Consider the following 14,034-nt stretch of genomic DNA (forward strand, 5'->3'; position numbering starts at 1 on the left):
CAAACTGCGGCCTGCGGAACACGAGTGAAAAAATCAAGAGAGTACTGTCATTTCGAGTACTCGTCATTGCAACGGCAGCAAGGCAAAACTTTCAAAATTGCCGTGACCAGGATTCGAACCTGGGTTATTGCGGCCACAACGCAATGTCCTAACCACTAGACGATCACGGCCATGGCCACGGAGGCGCCCGCGAAGGCAGCTGGCTGTAATGCAAGTGGCGATACCCAGCAAAGCCTAGGCCAAGGTGTACGCCACAGCAGTGTCAGACACGGTCTCCATCACATGTATACGAGCAAATGAACGTGCCTGCGCTGTCAGGACACTAACTACAGTGGTTAGCTGCATTCACCTCCGTGGCAATGTCTTGCAGTCCCCCAAGCCTCTTGACTACAGGTATGTGGCTGGATAACAAGTGGATAGACGCTTCATCTCTCTCGCCGTCAGGTGTTGCCGTGAATCATACTTAACGTAGCTTTCTGCACGCGTCAGCGTAGCGTCAGTCGAGCAAAGTCGAGACAAGTCGCATAAGAGGAGCAACAAAAACGCGCAATTCCGGTACCGGGAATCGAACCCGGGCCTCCTGGGTGAGAGCCAGGTATCCTAGCCACTAGACCACACCGGATAACGACGGCAGTGCTCTTTCCAGCGAACGCAGCAGCCACGCACGGTTAACTGACGACAACTGTAAAAAATCCACTCTCTCGCGTTATAGAACGGCGTGCTCCGGACGCATTTCGTGGAGACGAACGCCAGCAATGATGAGAGCAAAAGGTGCCTACAAATGCTGTCGTTGCACCACGCACTGTTCTACGACCATTCACCAAGCAGACGCTCACGCCTTGTTGTGCTGCTTCCTTTGCGGGCAATGAGTGCATCTGCCTTCGACACAGGAAACATTACACGCTTGGCAGCTGTGGGATTGGAACCCACGCCTCCGAAGAGAATGGTGCCTGACACCAGCGCCTTAGACCGCTCGGCCACGCTACCTACACAACACGCGCGTCACAAGAGCTGCGTCCTACCCCACGAGAACACACCGCAACGGCACAAAAATGAGACGTAAAAAGTGGCAACGGTGGGATTCGAACCCACGCCTCCGAAGAGACTGGTGCCTAAAACCAGCGCCTTAGACCGCTCGGCCACGTTACCGTTGCAGCAGCAGCGGCAAAACGTTTCCTTTGTACTACAAAGATCACTTCGAAATGGAAGTATCTTGGCATGTATTTCCACTGCTCTCCCACTGGAAGCGTCCCTTTAGGCCATCCACAGCAAGAAAAAGCCGTGCCCGCCGCATGGTAGCGACGCCACTTGTCTGTAGCTGTCGCAGTTAAGGAGACAGCGTCAAGAGACGTTTTCGTGCCGTGACCAGGTTTCGAACCTGGGCTTTCCGTAACCACTAAATTATCGTAGCTGTAACTGTCAGGCGGAGCTAGAATGCTCCATGTGTCAAACATATGTGAGCTCAAGGAGGTTACACTTGAAGAAAAAGCGGCAGGTTAACGCGATCACAGCGAAACCCCCGACAGCTACAGGACTCGAAACCGCGCCAACAGAGAGACTGGTGCCTTAAACCAGCGCCTTAAAGCGCTCGGCCACGCTACATGCGCTGCTTGGTGCGCCAGTGTTCCTAGCATTTGTACAAACAGTGCACGCCACAGCTTCCTGTTCTGCTGGGACTGGCTGCTCATCCATCGCACTTCAAACAACTGCCCTTTTCGACTACAGAGAGCAGCGGACGTCTGCGCTCTGGGAGGCGACATTACGTGTTGGGGATGAAGTGGTAGTGCAAACTGCGGCCTGCGGAACACGAGTGAAAAAATCAAGAGAGTACTGTCATTTCGAGTACTCGTCATTGCAACGGCAGCAAGGCAAAACTTTCAAAATTGCCGTGACCAGGATTCGAACCTGGGTTATTGCGGCCACAACGCAATGTCCTAACCACTAGACGATCACGGCCATGGCCACGGAGGCGCCCGCGAAGGCAGCTGGCTGTAATGCAAGTGGCGATACCCAGCAAAGCCTAGGCCAAGGTGTACGCCACAGCAGTGTCAGACACGGTCTCCATCACATGTATACGAGCAAATGAACGTGCCTGCGCTGTCAGGACACTAACTACAGTGGTTAGCTGCATTCACCTCCGTGGCAATGTCTTGCAGTCCCCCAAGCCTCTTGACTACAGGTATGTGGCTGGATAACAAGTGGATAGACGCTTCATCTCTCTCGCCGTCAGGTGTTGCCGTGAATCATACTTAACGTAGCTTTCTGCACGCGTCAGCGTAGCGTCAGTCGAGCAAAGTCGAGACAAGTCGCATAAGAGGAGCAACAAAAACGCGCAATTCCGGTACCGGGAATCGAACCCGGGCCTCCTGGGTGAGAGCCAGGTATCCTAGCCACTAGACCACACCGGATAACGACGGCAGTGCTCTTTCCAGCGAACGCAGCAGCCACGCACGGTTAACTGACGACAACTGTAAAAAATCCACTCTCTCGCGTTATAGAACGGCGTGCTCCGGACGCATTTCGTGGAGACGAACGCCAGCAATGATGAGAGCAAAAGGTGCCTACAAATGCTGTCGTTGCACCACGCACTGTTCTACGACCATTCACCAAGCAGACGCTCACGCCTTGTTGTGCTGCTTCCTTTGCGGGCAATGAGTGCATCTGCCTTCGACACAGGAAACATTACACGCTTGGCAGCTGTGGGATTGGAACCCACGCCTCCGAAGAGAATGGTGCCTGACACCAGCGCCTTAGACCGCTCGGCCACGCTACCTACACAACACGCGCGTCACAAGAGCTGCGTCCTACCCCACGAGAACACACCGCAACGGCACAAAAATGAGACGTAAAAAGTGGCAACGGTGGGATTCGAACCCACGCCTCCGAAGAGACTGGTGCCTAAAACCAGCGCCTTAGACCGCTCGGCCACGTTACCGTTGCAGCAGCAGCGGCAAAACGTTTCCTTTGTACTACAAAGATCACTTCGAAATGGAAGTATCTTGGCATGTATTTCCACTGCTCTCCCACTGGAAGCGTCCCTTTAGGCCATCCACAGCAAGAAAAAGCCGTGCCCGCCGCATGGTAGCGACGCCACTTGTCTGTAGCTGTCGCAGTTAAGGAGACAGCGTCAAGAGACGTTTTCGTGCCGTGACCAGGTTTCGAACCTGGGCTTTCCGTAACCACTAAATTATCGTAGCTGTAACTGTCAGGCGGAGCTAGAATGCTCCATGTGTCAAACATATGTGAGCTCAAGGAGGTTACACTTGAAGAAAAAGCGGCAGGTTAACGCGATCACAGCGAAACCCCCGACAGCTACAGGACTCGAAACCGCGCCAACAGAGAGACTGGTGCCTTAAACCAGCGCCTTAAAGCGCTCGGCCACGCTACATGCGCTGCTTGGTGCGCCAGTGTTCCTAGCATTTGTACAAACAGTGCACGCCACAGCTTCCTGTTCTGCTGGGACTGGCTGCTCATCCATCGCACTTCAAACAACTGCCCTTTTCGACTACAGAGAGCAGCGGACGTCTGCGCTCTGGGAGGCGACATTACGTGTTGGGGATGAAGTGGTAGTGCAAACTGCGGCCTGCGGAACACGAGTGAAAAAATCAAGAGAGTACTGTCATTTCGAGTACTCGTCATTGCAACGGCAGCAAGGCAAAACTTTCAAAATTGCCGTGACCAGGATTCGAACCTGGGTTATTGCGGCCACAACGCAATGTCCTAACCACTAGACGATCACGGCCATGGCCACGGAGGCGCCCGCGAAGGCAGCTGGCTGTAATGCAAGTGGCGATACCCAGCAAAGCCTAGGCCAAGGTGTACGCCACAGCAGTGTCAGACACGGTCTCCATCACATGTATACGAGCAAATGAACGTGCCTGCGCTGTCAGGACACTAACTACAGTGGTTAGCTGCATTCACCTCCGTGGCAATGTCTTGCAGTCCCCCAAGCCTCTTGACTACAGGTATGTGGCTGGATAACAAGTGGATAGACGCTTCATCTCTCTCGCCGTCAGGTGTTGCCGTGAATCATACTTAACGTAGCTTTCTGCACGCGTCAGCGTAGCGTCAGTCGAGCAAAGTCGAGACAAGTCGCATAAGAGGAGCAACAAAAACGCGCAATTCCGGTACCGGGAATCGAACCCGGGCCTCCTGGGTGAGAGCCAGGTATCCTAGCCACTAGACCACACCGGATAACGACGGCAGTGCTCTTTCCAGCGAACGCAGCAGCCACGCACGGTTAACTGACGACAACTGTAAAAAATCCACTCTCTCGCGTTATAGAACGGCGTGCTCCGGACGCATTTCGTGGAGACGAACGCCAGCAATGATGAGAGCAAAAGGTGCCTACAAATGCTGTCGTTGCACCACGCACTGTTCTACGACCATTCACCAAGCAGACGCTCACGCCTTGTTGTGCTGCTTCCTTTGCGGGCAATGAGTGCATCTGCCTTCGACACAGGAAACATTACACGCTTGGCAGCTGTGGGATTGGAACCCACGCCTCCGAAGAGAATGGTGCCTGACACCAGCGCCTTAGACCGCTCGGCCACGCTACCTACACAACACGCGCGTCACAAGAGCTGCGTCCTACCCCACGAGAACACACCGCAACGGCACAAAAATGAGACGTAAAAAGTGGCAACGGTGGGATTCGAACCCACGCCTCCGAAGAGACTGGTGCCTAAAACCAGCGCCTTAGACCGCTCGGCCACGTTACCGTTGCAGCAGCAGCGGCAAAACGTTTCCTTTGTACTACAAAGATCACTTCGAAATGGAAGTATCTTGGCATGTATTTCCACTGCTCTCCCACTGGAAGCGTCCCTTTAGGCCATCCACAGCAAGAAAAAGCCGTGCCCGCCGCATGGTAGCGACGCCACTTGTCTGTAGCTGTCGCAGTTAAGGAGACAGCGTCAAGAGACGTTTTCGTGCCGTGACCAGGTTTCGAACCTGGGCTTTCCGTAACCACTAAATTATCGTAGCTGTAACTGTCAGGCGGAGCTAGAATGCTCCATGTGTCAAACATATGTGAGCTCAAGGAGGTTACACTTGAAGAAAAAGCGGCAGGTTAACGCGATCACAGCGAAACCCCCGACAGCTACAGGACTCGAAACCGCGCCAACAGAGAGACTGGTGCCTTAAACCAGCGCCTTAAAGCGCTCGGCCACGCTACATGCGCTGCTTGGTGCGCCAGTGTTCCTAGCATTTGTACAAACAGTGCACGCCACAGCTTCCTGTTCTGCTGGGACTGGCTGCTCATCCATCGCACTTCAAACAACTGCCCTTTTCGACTACAGAGAGCAGCGGACGTCTGCGCTCTGGGAGGCGACATTACGTGTTGGGGATGAAGTGGTAGTGCAAACTGCGGCCTGCGGAACACGAGTGAAAAAATCAAGAGAGTACTGTCATTTCGAGTACTCGTCATTGCAACGGCAGCAAGGCAAAACTTTCAAAATTGCCGTGACCAGGATTCGAACCTGGGTTATTGCGGCCACAACGCAATGTCCTAACCACTAGACGATCACGGCCATGGCCACGGAGGCGCCCGCGAAGGCAGCTGGCTGTAATGCAAGTGGCGATACCCAGCAAAGCCTAGGCCAAGGTGTACGCCACAGCAGTGTCAGACACGGTCTCCATCACATGTATACGAGCAAATGAACGTGCCTGCGCTGTCAGGACACTAACTACAGTGGTTAGCTGCATTCACCTCCGTGGCAATGTCTTGCAGTCCCCCAAGCCTCTTGACTACAGGTATGTGGCTGGATAACAAGTGGATAGACGCTTCATCTCTCTCGCCGTCAGGTGTTGCCGTGAATCATACTTAACGTAGCTTTCTGCACGCGTCAGCGTAGCGTCAGTCGAGCAAAGTCGAGACAAGTCGCATAAGAGGAGCAACAAAAACGCGCAATTCCGGTACCGGGAATCGAACCCGGGCCTCCTGGGTGAGAGCCAGGTATCCTAGCCACTAGACCACACCGGATAACGACGGCAGTGCTCTTTCCAGCGAACGCAGCAGCCACGCACGGTTAACTGACGACAACTGTAAAAAATCCACTCTCTCGCGTTATAGAACGGCGTGCTCCGGACGCATTTCGTGGAGACGAACGCCAGCAATGATGAGAGCAAAAGGTGCCTACAAATGCTGTCGTTGCACCACGCACTGTTCTACGACCATTCACCAAGCAGACGCTCACGCCTTGTTGTGCTGCTTCCTTTGCGGGCAATGAGTGCATCTGCCTTCGACACAGGAAACATTACACGCTTGGCAGCTGTGGGATTGGAACCCACGCCTCCGAAGAGAATGGTGCCTGACACCAGCGCCTTAGACCGCTCGGCCACGCTACCTACACAACACGCGCGTCACAAGAGCTGCGTCCTACCCCACGAGAACACACCGCAACGGCACAAAAATGAGACGTAAAAAGTGGCAACGGTGGGATTCGAACCCACGCCTCCGAAGAGACTGGTGCCTAAAACCAGCGCCTTAGACCGCTCGGCCACGTTACCGTTGCAGCAGCAGCGGCAAAACGTTTCCTTTGTACTACAAAGATCACTTCGAAATGGAAGTATCTTGGCATGTATTTCCACTGCTCTCCCACTGGAAGCGTCCCTTTAGGCCATCCACAGCAAGAAAAAGCCGTGCCCGCCGCATGGTAGCGACGCCACTTGTCTGTAGCTGTCGCAGTTAAGGAGACAGCGTCAAGAGACGTTTTCGTGCCGTGACCAGGTTTCGAACCTGGGCTTTCCGTAACCACTAAATTATCGTAGCTGTAACTGTCAGGCGGAGCTAGAATGCTCCATGTGTCAAACATATGTGAGCTCAAGGAGGTTACACTTGAAGAAAAAGCGGCAGGTTAACGCGATCACAGCGAAACCCCCGACAGCTACAGGACTCGAAACCGCGCCAACAGAGAGACTGGTGCCTTAAACCAGCGCCTTAAAGCGCTCGGCCACGCTACATGCGCTGCTTGGTGCGCCAGTGTTCCTAGCATTTGTACAAACAGTGCACGCCACAGCTTCCTGTTCTGCTGGGACTGGCTGCTCATCCATCGCACTTCAAACAACTGCCCTTTTCGACTACAGAGAGCAGCGGACGTCTGCGCTCTGGGAGGCGACATTACGTGTTGGGGATGAAGTGGTAGTGCAAACTGCGGCCTGCGGAACACGAGTGAAAAAATCAAGAGAGTACTGTCATTTCGAGTACTCGTCATTGCAACGGCAGCAAGGCAAAACTTTCAAAATTGCCGTGACCAGGATTCGAACCTGGGTTATTGCGGCCACAACGCAATGTCCTAACCACTAGACGATCACGGCCATGGCCACGGAGGCGCCCGCGAAGGCAGCTGGCTGTAATGCAAGTGGCGATACCCAGCAAAGCCTAGGCCAAGGTGTACGCCACAGCAGTGTCAGACACGGTCTCCATCACATGTATACGAGCAAATGAACGTGCCTGCGCTGTCAGGACACTAACTACAGTGGTTAGCTGCATTCACCTCCGTGGCAATGTCTTGCAGTCCCCCAAGCCTCTTGACTACAGGTATGTGGCTGGATAACAAGTGGATAGACGCTTCATCTCTCTCGCCGTCAGGTGTTGCCGTGAATCATACTTAACGTAGCTTTCTGCACGCGTCAGCGTAGCGTCAGTCGAGCAAAGTCGAGACAAGTCGCATAAGAGGAGCAACAAAAACGCGCAATTCCGGTACCGGGAATCGAACCCGGGCCTCCTGGGTGAGAGCCAGGTATCCTAGCCACTAGACCACACCGGATAACGACGGCAGTGCTCTTTCCAGCGAACGCAGCAGCCACGCACGGTTAACTGACGACAACTGTAAAAAATCCACTCTCTCGCGTTATAGAACGGCGTGCTCCGGACGCATTTCGTGGAGACGAACGCCAGCAATGATGAGAGCAAAAGGTGCCTACAAATGCTGTCGTTGCACCACGCACTGTTCTACGACCATTCACCAAGCAGACGCTCACGCCTTGTTGTGCTGCTTCCTTTGCGGGCAATGAGTGCATCTGCCTTCGACACAGGAAACATTACACGCTTGGCAGCTGTGGGATTGGAACCCACGCCTCCGAAGAGAATGGTGCCTGACACCAGCGCCTTAGACCGCTCGGCCACGCTACCTACACAACACGCGCGTCACAAGAGCTGCGTCCTACCCCACGAGAACACACCGCAACGGCACAAAAATGAGACGTAAAAAGTGGCAACGGTGGGATTCGAACCCACGCCTCCGAAGAGACTGGTGCCTAAAACCAGCGCCTTAGACCGCTCGGCCACGTTACCGTTGCAGCAGCAGCGGCAAAACGTTTCCTTTGTACTACAAAGATCACTTCGAAATGGAAGTATCTTGGCATGTATTTCCACTGCTCTCCCACTGGAAGCGTCCCTTTAGGCCATCCACAGCAAGAAAAAGCCGTGCCCGCCGCATGGTAGCGACGCCACTTGTCTGTAGCTGTCGCAGTTAAGGAGACAGCGTCAAGAGACGTTTTCGTGCCGTGACCAGGTTTCGAACCTGGGCTTTCCGTAACCACTAAATTATCGTAGCTGTAACTGTCAGGCGGAGCTAGAATGCTCCATGTGTCAAACATATGTGAGCTCAAGGAGGTTACACTTGAAGAAAAAGCGGCAGGTTAACGCGATCACAGCGAAACCCCCGACAGCTACAGGACTCGAAACCGCGCCAACAGAGAGACTGGTGCCTTAAACCAGCGCCTTAAAGCGCTCGGCCACGCTACATGCGCTGCTTGGTGCGCCAGTGTTCCTAGCATTTGTACAAACAGTGCACGCCACAGCTTCCTGTTCTGCTGGGACTGGCTGCTCATCCATCGCACTTCAAACAACTGCCCTTTTCGACTACAGAGAGCAGCGGACGTCTGCGCTCTGGGAGGCGACATTACGTGTTGGGGATGAAGTGGTAGTGCAAACTGCGGCCTGCGGAACACGAGTGAAAAAATCAAGAGAGTACTGTCATTTCGAGTACTCGTCATTGCAACGGCAGCAAGGCAAAACTTTCAAAATTGCCGTGACCAGGATTCGAACCTGGGTTATTGCGGCCACAACGCAATGTCCTAACCACTAGACGATCACGGCCATGGCCACGGAGGCGCCCGCGAAGGCAGCTGGCTGTAATGCAAGTGGCGATACCCAGCAAAGCCTAGGCCAAGGTGTACGCCACAGCAGTGTCAGACACGGTCTCCATCACATGTATACGAGCAAATGAACGTGCCTGCGCTGTCAGGACACTAACTACAGTGGTTAGCTGCATTCACCTCCGTGGCAATGTCTTGCAGTCCCCCAAGCCTCTTGACTACAGGTATGTGGCTGGATAACAAGTGGATAGACGCTTCATCTCTCTCGCCGTCAGGTGTTGCCGTGAATCATACTTAACGTAGCTTTCTGCACGCGTCAGCGTAGCGTCAGTCGAGCAAAGTCGAGACAAGTCGCATAAGAGGAGCAACAAAAACGCGCAATTCCGGTACCGGGAATCGAACCCGGGCCTCCTGGGTGAGAGCCAGGTATCCTAGCCACTAGACCACACCGGATAACGACGGCAGTGCTCTTTCCAGCGAACGCAGCAGCCACGCACGGTTAACTGACGACAACTGTAAAAAATCCACTCTCTCGCGTTATAGAACGGCGTGCTCCGGACGCATTTCGTGGAGACGAACGCCAGCAATGATGAGAGCAAAAGGTGCCTACAAATGCTGTCGTTGCACCACGCACTGTTCTACGACCATTCACCAAGCAGACGCTCACGCCTTGTTGTGCTGCTTCCTTTGCGGGCAATGAGTGCATCTGCCTTCGACACAGGAAACATTACACGCTTGGCAGCTGTGGGATTGGAACCCACGCCTCCGAAGAGAATGGTGCCTGACACCAGCGCCTTAGACCGCTCGGCCACGCTACCTACACAACACGCGCGTCACAAGAGCTGCGTCCTACCCCACGAGAACACACCGCAACGGCACAAAAATGAGACGTAAAAAGTGGCAACTTTTTTTTTTTTTTTTTTTTTTTTTTTTTTTTTTTTTTTTTTTGGCCTCCCAACTCCCCTTATAGCCCGGCCTTGCGCTCTCCAATTTATGCCTTCTTCGGCGAGCTTCTTTAGCTATAAAATAAAACGGTGCTTCTTGCAAACAGAAAGGATGAATTGTTGTACTGTCCATTCAGCGGAAAACCGTAAACTCCTCGGTATGGTTCCTTTGGCGTCGACGTCCTCCGGTAGACGTTGGTGGTCAAGATGATGTGATGGAATCGGAGATACTGGATTGCTTTGAGGAAAGTTGCTTGTGGCTGTTTACCGCTAGCGAAGCATCGAAGGAAAACTAAAATCCTCTTGAAGTCAAAGTGCAGGCCTATAATGACAGCAAAGCAGTCGCTCGGCGCCTACACGCCTTAAAATAAAAAATGAAAGAATAACAGCGCATCAGGCGCTTTCCACCTAACTGCAATAAAGAAAGAATAAAATTTGAAAAAAAAAGAATAAAAAATCAAATACTGCCTGAGTTAGTCCTCTCAGTAACAGGGAAGGAACACCCTTCACACATCCCATGATATTATATTCAAAATGCTTCGTGGCGGCCATTAAAATAAGTAATGAAAAAAGTCACAAAAATTAAAAATATCGACACATGTCAAAGGAATGAGTAGACTCACGAACTTTCCGAACTGTCCGGCGGAGAACGAGAAGGAAAACACAATCCTCTCCGACGTGTTAAAAAGAAAGTAAAAAATCCACTTTTCTTAAAAACCAAACAATCGCCGTGGCAGCGCGGTGCGCAACGCCCCCGTGAATGTACGTCGATGACGGAGGAACCAGACGGCATAAAAATGAATAAAAACAGAAAAAAAAATGCACTAAACGACAACGAAACACAAACACACACGAACACAGGATAAAACTTTGTTAAACTTTTCGTCGTCGTTGCCACGTTGCAGTCCGGCACAAGCGGAAGCATCGTACTTGTTGGATGTTGCACTGTTCCTGTAGCAGTCAATTTACATTAACTATGTATCCGGACCCGGAGACAATGCAAAACACAGAAGGAAAGAAAAGTCGCAGCAGTGAAGTGTTAATTACAACAGTTTGTCGTGGGCAAATGCGAGTGCAATTTGCAGAAAATTGGCAAAGATTTTGTGATAGTCTTTCCTGGATTTAGTGAGGTCATGTTGCGTGGACAAATAAACCAGATAGGCATAGTCGTCCGTAAGTCGCAATTGCAGGAGGGCGAACACAGTGTGAGCCACGATCCATACAGTGGCGGCACGCTTCGTATGCGGATATGGGTTGAAGTCTGGGATCAAAGCCGTGTCCGCAGAAAAAGTGGCAGCGCTGGTCCGGTTGATAAGTGCGAGCATCCTGGCGGCAATGTTCCAAATCGACAGTGACCTTAGGCACACGAAACGATGTTCTAAGGTGTCGTCTTGGCGACAGTCTTCACATAAGCTCGATGGAGATAAGTGAATGCGCCGCAACTTTTCGTTGGTGGGGAGAATTCGGTTAACCACTTGGTACCAAAAGCTGCTGACGTCCGCTGACAGGAAGGGAGCGTGAACGTGAGCCCACGCCGTCCTCCACGCAGATCGCGGGTAGCGCGCCTCCATCTTATTACCGACTGGCCGTCCTTTTAGTCCCTGGTAGACACGTTTCACAGTCCGCGTTCGATAGTCGAGTACATCGGCGGCAAGATAACTTTTTTGAATGTAGTATTCTCGAACATAACGCAGCTGAAACGGTATTGCAGTCGGGTCGAGAGGTGCCACTTCGGATAGAGGCCGATGAATAGCGAACAGAACAGCTGTGGGGCTCGACGGATCCTGTTCAATGGTGACGCTCGTCCGATGAAGGAGCAACGCTGCGGCTTTCAGAGCAAAATGAATGAGGCCGAGTCCACCCTGTTCGCGCGGCAAAGTACATGTTTCGTAAGACACCTTAAAAATATGTCCCCGCCACAATAGCCAATAGACTGCCTGTGTTATGGCTCTGCCCAAATTCTTGGGTACCTGAAATAACTGTGCGAGGTACCAGGCTTTGCTGAGCAAGAAAACATTTATTAAAATCACCCGCTGTGTTAATGCGAGGGTGCGAGTAGCGGACAGGCTAGCCATAGCGCGTATGCCATTTAAGACAATACGCCAGTTGTAGGACGCAGTCTGTAACAGATTGGCCCGAAAGCGAACACCCAAAATTTTGTGTTCCTGCTTCACTGTAAACCATGGGCGTTTGAAGCCCCGTGTCGCCGCATAGATAGGCAGAAAAACCGTCTTACGGGTATTGATGCTCGCACCGGATGCACGTTCATACTGTGTAAGAACAGCGCGTATTGTATTGAAGTCGGTGGCCGAGGACACCAAGAGGCCAAGGTCGTCAGCATAAGCGCGACAAACGTGCTTCTCTTCTCCAATACGTATTCCTCTACAAACACTGTGCAACTTACGCAACAAAGGATCTAAGGAAATTGCGTAAAGCGCCATTGACAGAGGGCACCCTTGTTTGACTGAGCAGCAGAGCGGAACTGGTTTCGACAAAAATCCATTGATACTAATCCGTGAGGTGGAATTTTTGAAAAGATTAAAAATCATAGTTATATATTTTACACCGAAACCAAATTTCTGTAGCACTCGCCGGAGATATTGGTGGCTAACTCTGTCAAAAGCCATTGCAAAATCGATGGATAAAATGCCAAAGGGAATCCTATTCGTCGAAGCATAGGCAATGGCATCGCGGTATGTCGACACAGCACCATAGAGAGTGCGTTGAGGCACTGCACAGTATTGAAAGGGACTAATCAGTCTTTTCATGACCAGCTTCAAGCGGGAGGAGACACATTTGGTGAAGAGTTTGTAATCACCATTAAGAAGGGTGATTGGTCTAAGATTGCACAGTTTCCTGGTGACTGGAACCTTTGGAACCAAGACCACAATACCTTCCAGGAAGGACGCAGGGACATCCACACCATTTAAAACGTCATTAAAAACGTCAGTCAGGGCAGAGCCAAACAAGTGCCAAAAATGCAGATAAAATTCCGGTGGCAACCCATCAGCGCCTGGTGATTTGTTCTGGGAACACAGTTTTAAGACATCACCCACTTCGTCCACGGTAAAGTTTTCTGTGAGGCGACGGCGATCCGCTACGGATAAGACGTATGGAACGTCGTGGAGAAGCTCGGAAATCGCGGCAGCATCAGTATATTTCTCACTGAAAAGTTCGATGAAGTGACGGTGGGCCTCGGCAAGAATTGCCGCCTGGCTATTAAGCCGCGCACCGTCAGCTGATTCCAGCTCTGTGACGTAACGTCGCTTCGCGCGCCGGCGTTCGCGCAGCTGATGAAACACGGAAGGCGCTTCATCAGCCAGCGCCCCGGGGGCTCGGCTCCGTACGACAGATCCGCGCAACGATTCCCTTTTCAAATCCAGAAGACGGTGTTTTATACGCCGAATTGTCGCCATCCGAAGAGCGGGATTATTTGTGTGCAGGTGGATGGCATCATTTAAACAGCTCTCGTAAAATTGCAATGTAGAACGCTCCCAGTGAGCAACATCCTGACTGAACTCCAGGATGGCCTTGCGTAATGCCGGCTTAACAGATTCTACCCACCATGACAAAGTGGAGGCATAGAGACCGCGATACGTCAGCACCCTCTGCCACACACGCACGATAACCGGCGCAAAATGTGGGTGTTGGAGATGTCGCACATTAAACTTCCATAATCGACTGGCGCGGGGTTTAATCGCCAACAGAGAATGAAAGCGGCAGACATACGCACAATGATCGGAAAAAATCACGGGGTGAACAGAGGATTCCGTAAGACAGTGCTGTTTATCACGAGAAACATAAATTCTATCAAGCCGACTCCTACCCGTGGGGTAAAAGAAAGTAAATCCCACGGCCCGTGGGTGTAAATGACACCACGAGTCAATTAAATTCATCTCAGTAACGAGCGTCTGTAATTCTAGGCACTTATACGGCCGCGGCTCCTGATCTCTATCGTCCAGCACGCAGTTAAAATCGCCGCCCATGACTA

The 14,034-nt window shown here is 52.1% G+C and overlaps 17 non-coding genes across 17 annotated transcripts; all 17 read right to left on the minus strand.

Annotated features, from left to right (window-relative positions):
- Positions 1 to 98: 98 nt before the first annotated feature.
- Trnah-gug (transfer RNA histidin (anticodon GUG)) lies at positions 99 to 170 on the minus strand. The gene has a single exon. It is a non-coding gene; the product is annotated as a tRNA-His (tRNA).
- A 380-nt stretch (positions 171 to 550) lies between these two features.
- On the minus strand, positions 551 to 622 carry Trnae-cuc (transfer RNA glutamic acid (anticodon CUC)). The gene has a single exon. It is a non-coding gene; the product is annotated as a tRNA-Glu (tRNA).
- A 445-nt stretch (positions 623 to 1,067) lies between these two features.
- Positions 1,068 to 1,149, minus strand: Trnal-uag (transfer RNA leucine (anticodon UAG)). The gene has a single exon. It is a non-coding gene; the product is annotated as a tRNA-Leu (tRNA).
- A 735-nt stretch (positions 1,150 to 1,884) lies between these two features.
- Positions 1,885 to 1,956, minus strand: Trnah-gug (transfer RNA histidin (anticodon GUG)). The gene has a single exon. It is a non-coding gene; the product is annotated as a tRNA-His (tRNA).
- Positions 1,957 to 2,336: 380 nt separating this feature from the next.
- Trnae-cuc (transfer RNA glutamic acid (anticodon CUC)) lies at positions 2,337 to 2,408 on the minus strand. The gene has a single exon. It is a non-coding gene; the product is annotated as a tRNA-Glu (tRNA).
- A 445-nt stretch (positions 2,409 to 2,853) lies between these two features.
- Trnal-uag (transfer RNA leucine (anticodon UAG)) lies at positions 2,854 to 2,935 on the minus strand. Its single transcript has one exon. It is a non-coding gene; the product is annotated as a tRNA-Leu (tRNA).
- Positions 2,936 to 3,670: 735 nt separating this feature from the next.
- Positions 3,671 to 3,742, minus strand: Trnah-gug (transfer RNA histidin (anticodon GUG)). Its single transcript has one exon. It is a non-coding gene; the product is annotated as a tRNA-His (tRNA).
- Positions 3,743 to 4,122: 380 nt separating this feature from the next.
- Trnae-cuc (transfer RNA glutamic acid (anticodon CUC)) lies at positions 4,123 to 4,194 on the minus strand. The gene has a single exon. It is a non-coding gene; the product is annotated as a tRNA-Glu (tRNA).
- Positions 4,195 to 4,639: 445 nt separating this feature from the next.
- Positions 4,640 to 4,721, minus strand: Trnal-uag (transfer RNA leucine (anticodon UAG)). Its single transcript has one exon. It is a non-coding gene; the product is annotated as a tRNA-Leu (tRNA).
- Positions 4,722 to 5,456: 735 nt separating this feature from the next.
- Positions 5,457 to 5,528, minus strand: Trnah-gug (transfer RNA histidin (anticodon GUG)). The gene has a single exon. It is a non-coding gene; the product is annotated as a tRNA-His (tRNA).
- A 380-nt stretch (positions 5,529 to 5,908) lies between these two features.
- On the minus strand, positions 5,909 to 5,980 carry Trnae-cuc (transfer RNA glutamic acid (anticodon CUC)). Its single transcript has one exon. It is a non-coding gene; the product is annotated as a tRNA-Glu (tRNA).
- A 445-nt stretch (positions 5,981 to 6,425) lies between these two features.
- Positions 6,426 to 6,507, minus strand: Trnal-uag (transfer RNA leucine (anticodon UAG)). Its single transcript has one exon. It is a non-coding gene; the product is annotated as a tRNA-Leu (tRNA).
- Positions 6,508 to 7,242: 735 nt separating this feature from the next.
- On the minus strand, positions 7,243 to 7,314 carry Trnah-gug (transfer RNA histidin (anticodon GUG)). Its single transcript has one exon. It is a non-coding gene; the product is annotated as a tRNA-His (tRNA).
- A 380-nt stretch (positions 7,315 to 7,694) lies between these two features.
- On the minus strand, positions 7,695 to 7,766 carry Trnae-cuc (transfer RNA glutamic acid (anticodon CUC)). Its single transcript has one exon. It is a non-coding gene; the product is annotated as a tRNA-Glu (tRNA).
- Positions 7,767 to 8,211: 445 nt separating this feature from the next.
- Trnal-uag (transfer RNA leucine (anticodon UAG)) lies at positions 8,212 to 8,293 on the minus strand. Its single transcript has one exon. It is a non-coding gene; the product is annotated as a tRNA-Leu (tRNA).
- A 735-nt stretch (positions 8,294 to 9,028) lies between these two features.
- On the minus strand, positions 9,029 to 9,100 carry Trnah-gug (transfer RNA histidin (anticodon GUG)). Its single transcript has one exon. It is a non-coding gene; the product is annotated as a tRNA-His (tRNA).
- A 380-nt stretch (positions 9,101 to 9,480) lies between these two features.
- Positions 9,481 to 9,552, minus strand: Trnae-cuc (transfer RNA glutamic acid (anticodon CUC)). Its single transcript has one exon. It is a non-coding gene; the product is annotated as a tRNA-Glu (tRNA).
- Positions 9,553 to 14,034: the final 4,482 nt, after the last annotated feature.

Source organism: Schistocerca serialis, unplaced genomic scaffold (assembly GCF_023864345.2).
Source record: "Schistocerca serialis cubense isolate TAMUIC-IGC-003099 unplaced genomic scaffold, iqSchSeri2.2 HiC_scaffold_758, whole genome shotgun sequence".
NCBI classification, from domain to species: Eukaryota; Metazoa; Arthropoda; class Insecta; order Orthoptera; family Acrididae; genus Schistocerca; species Schistocerca serialis.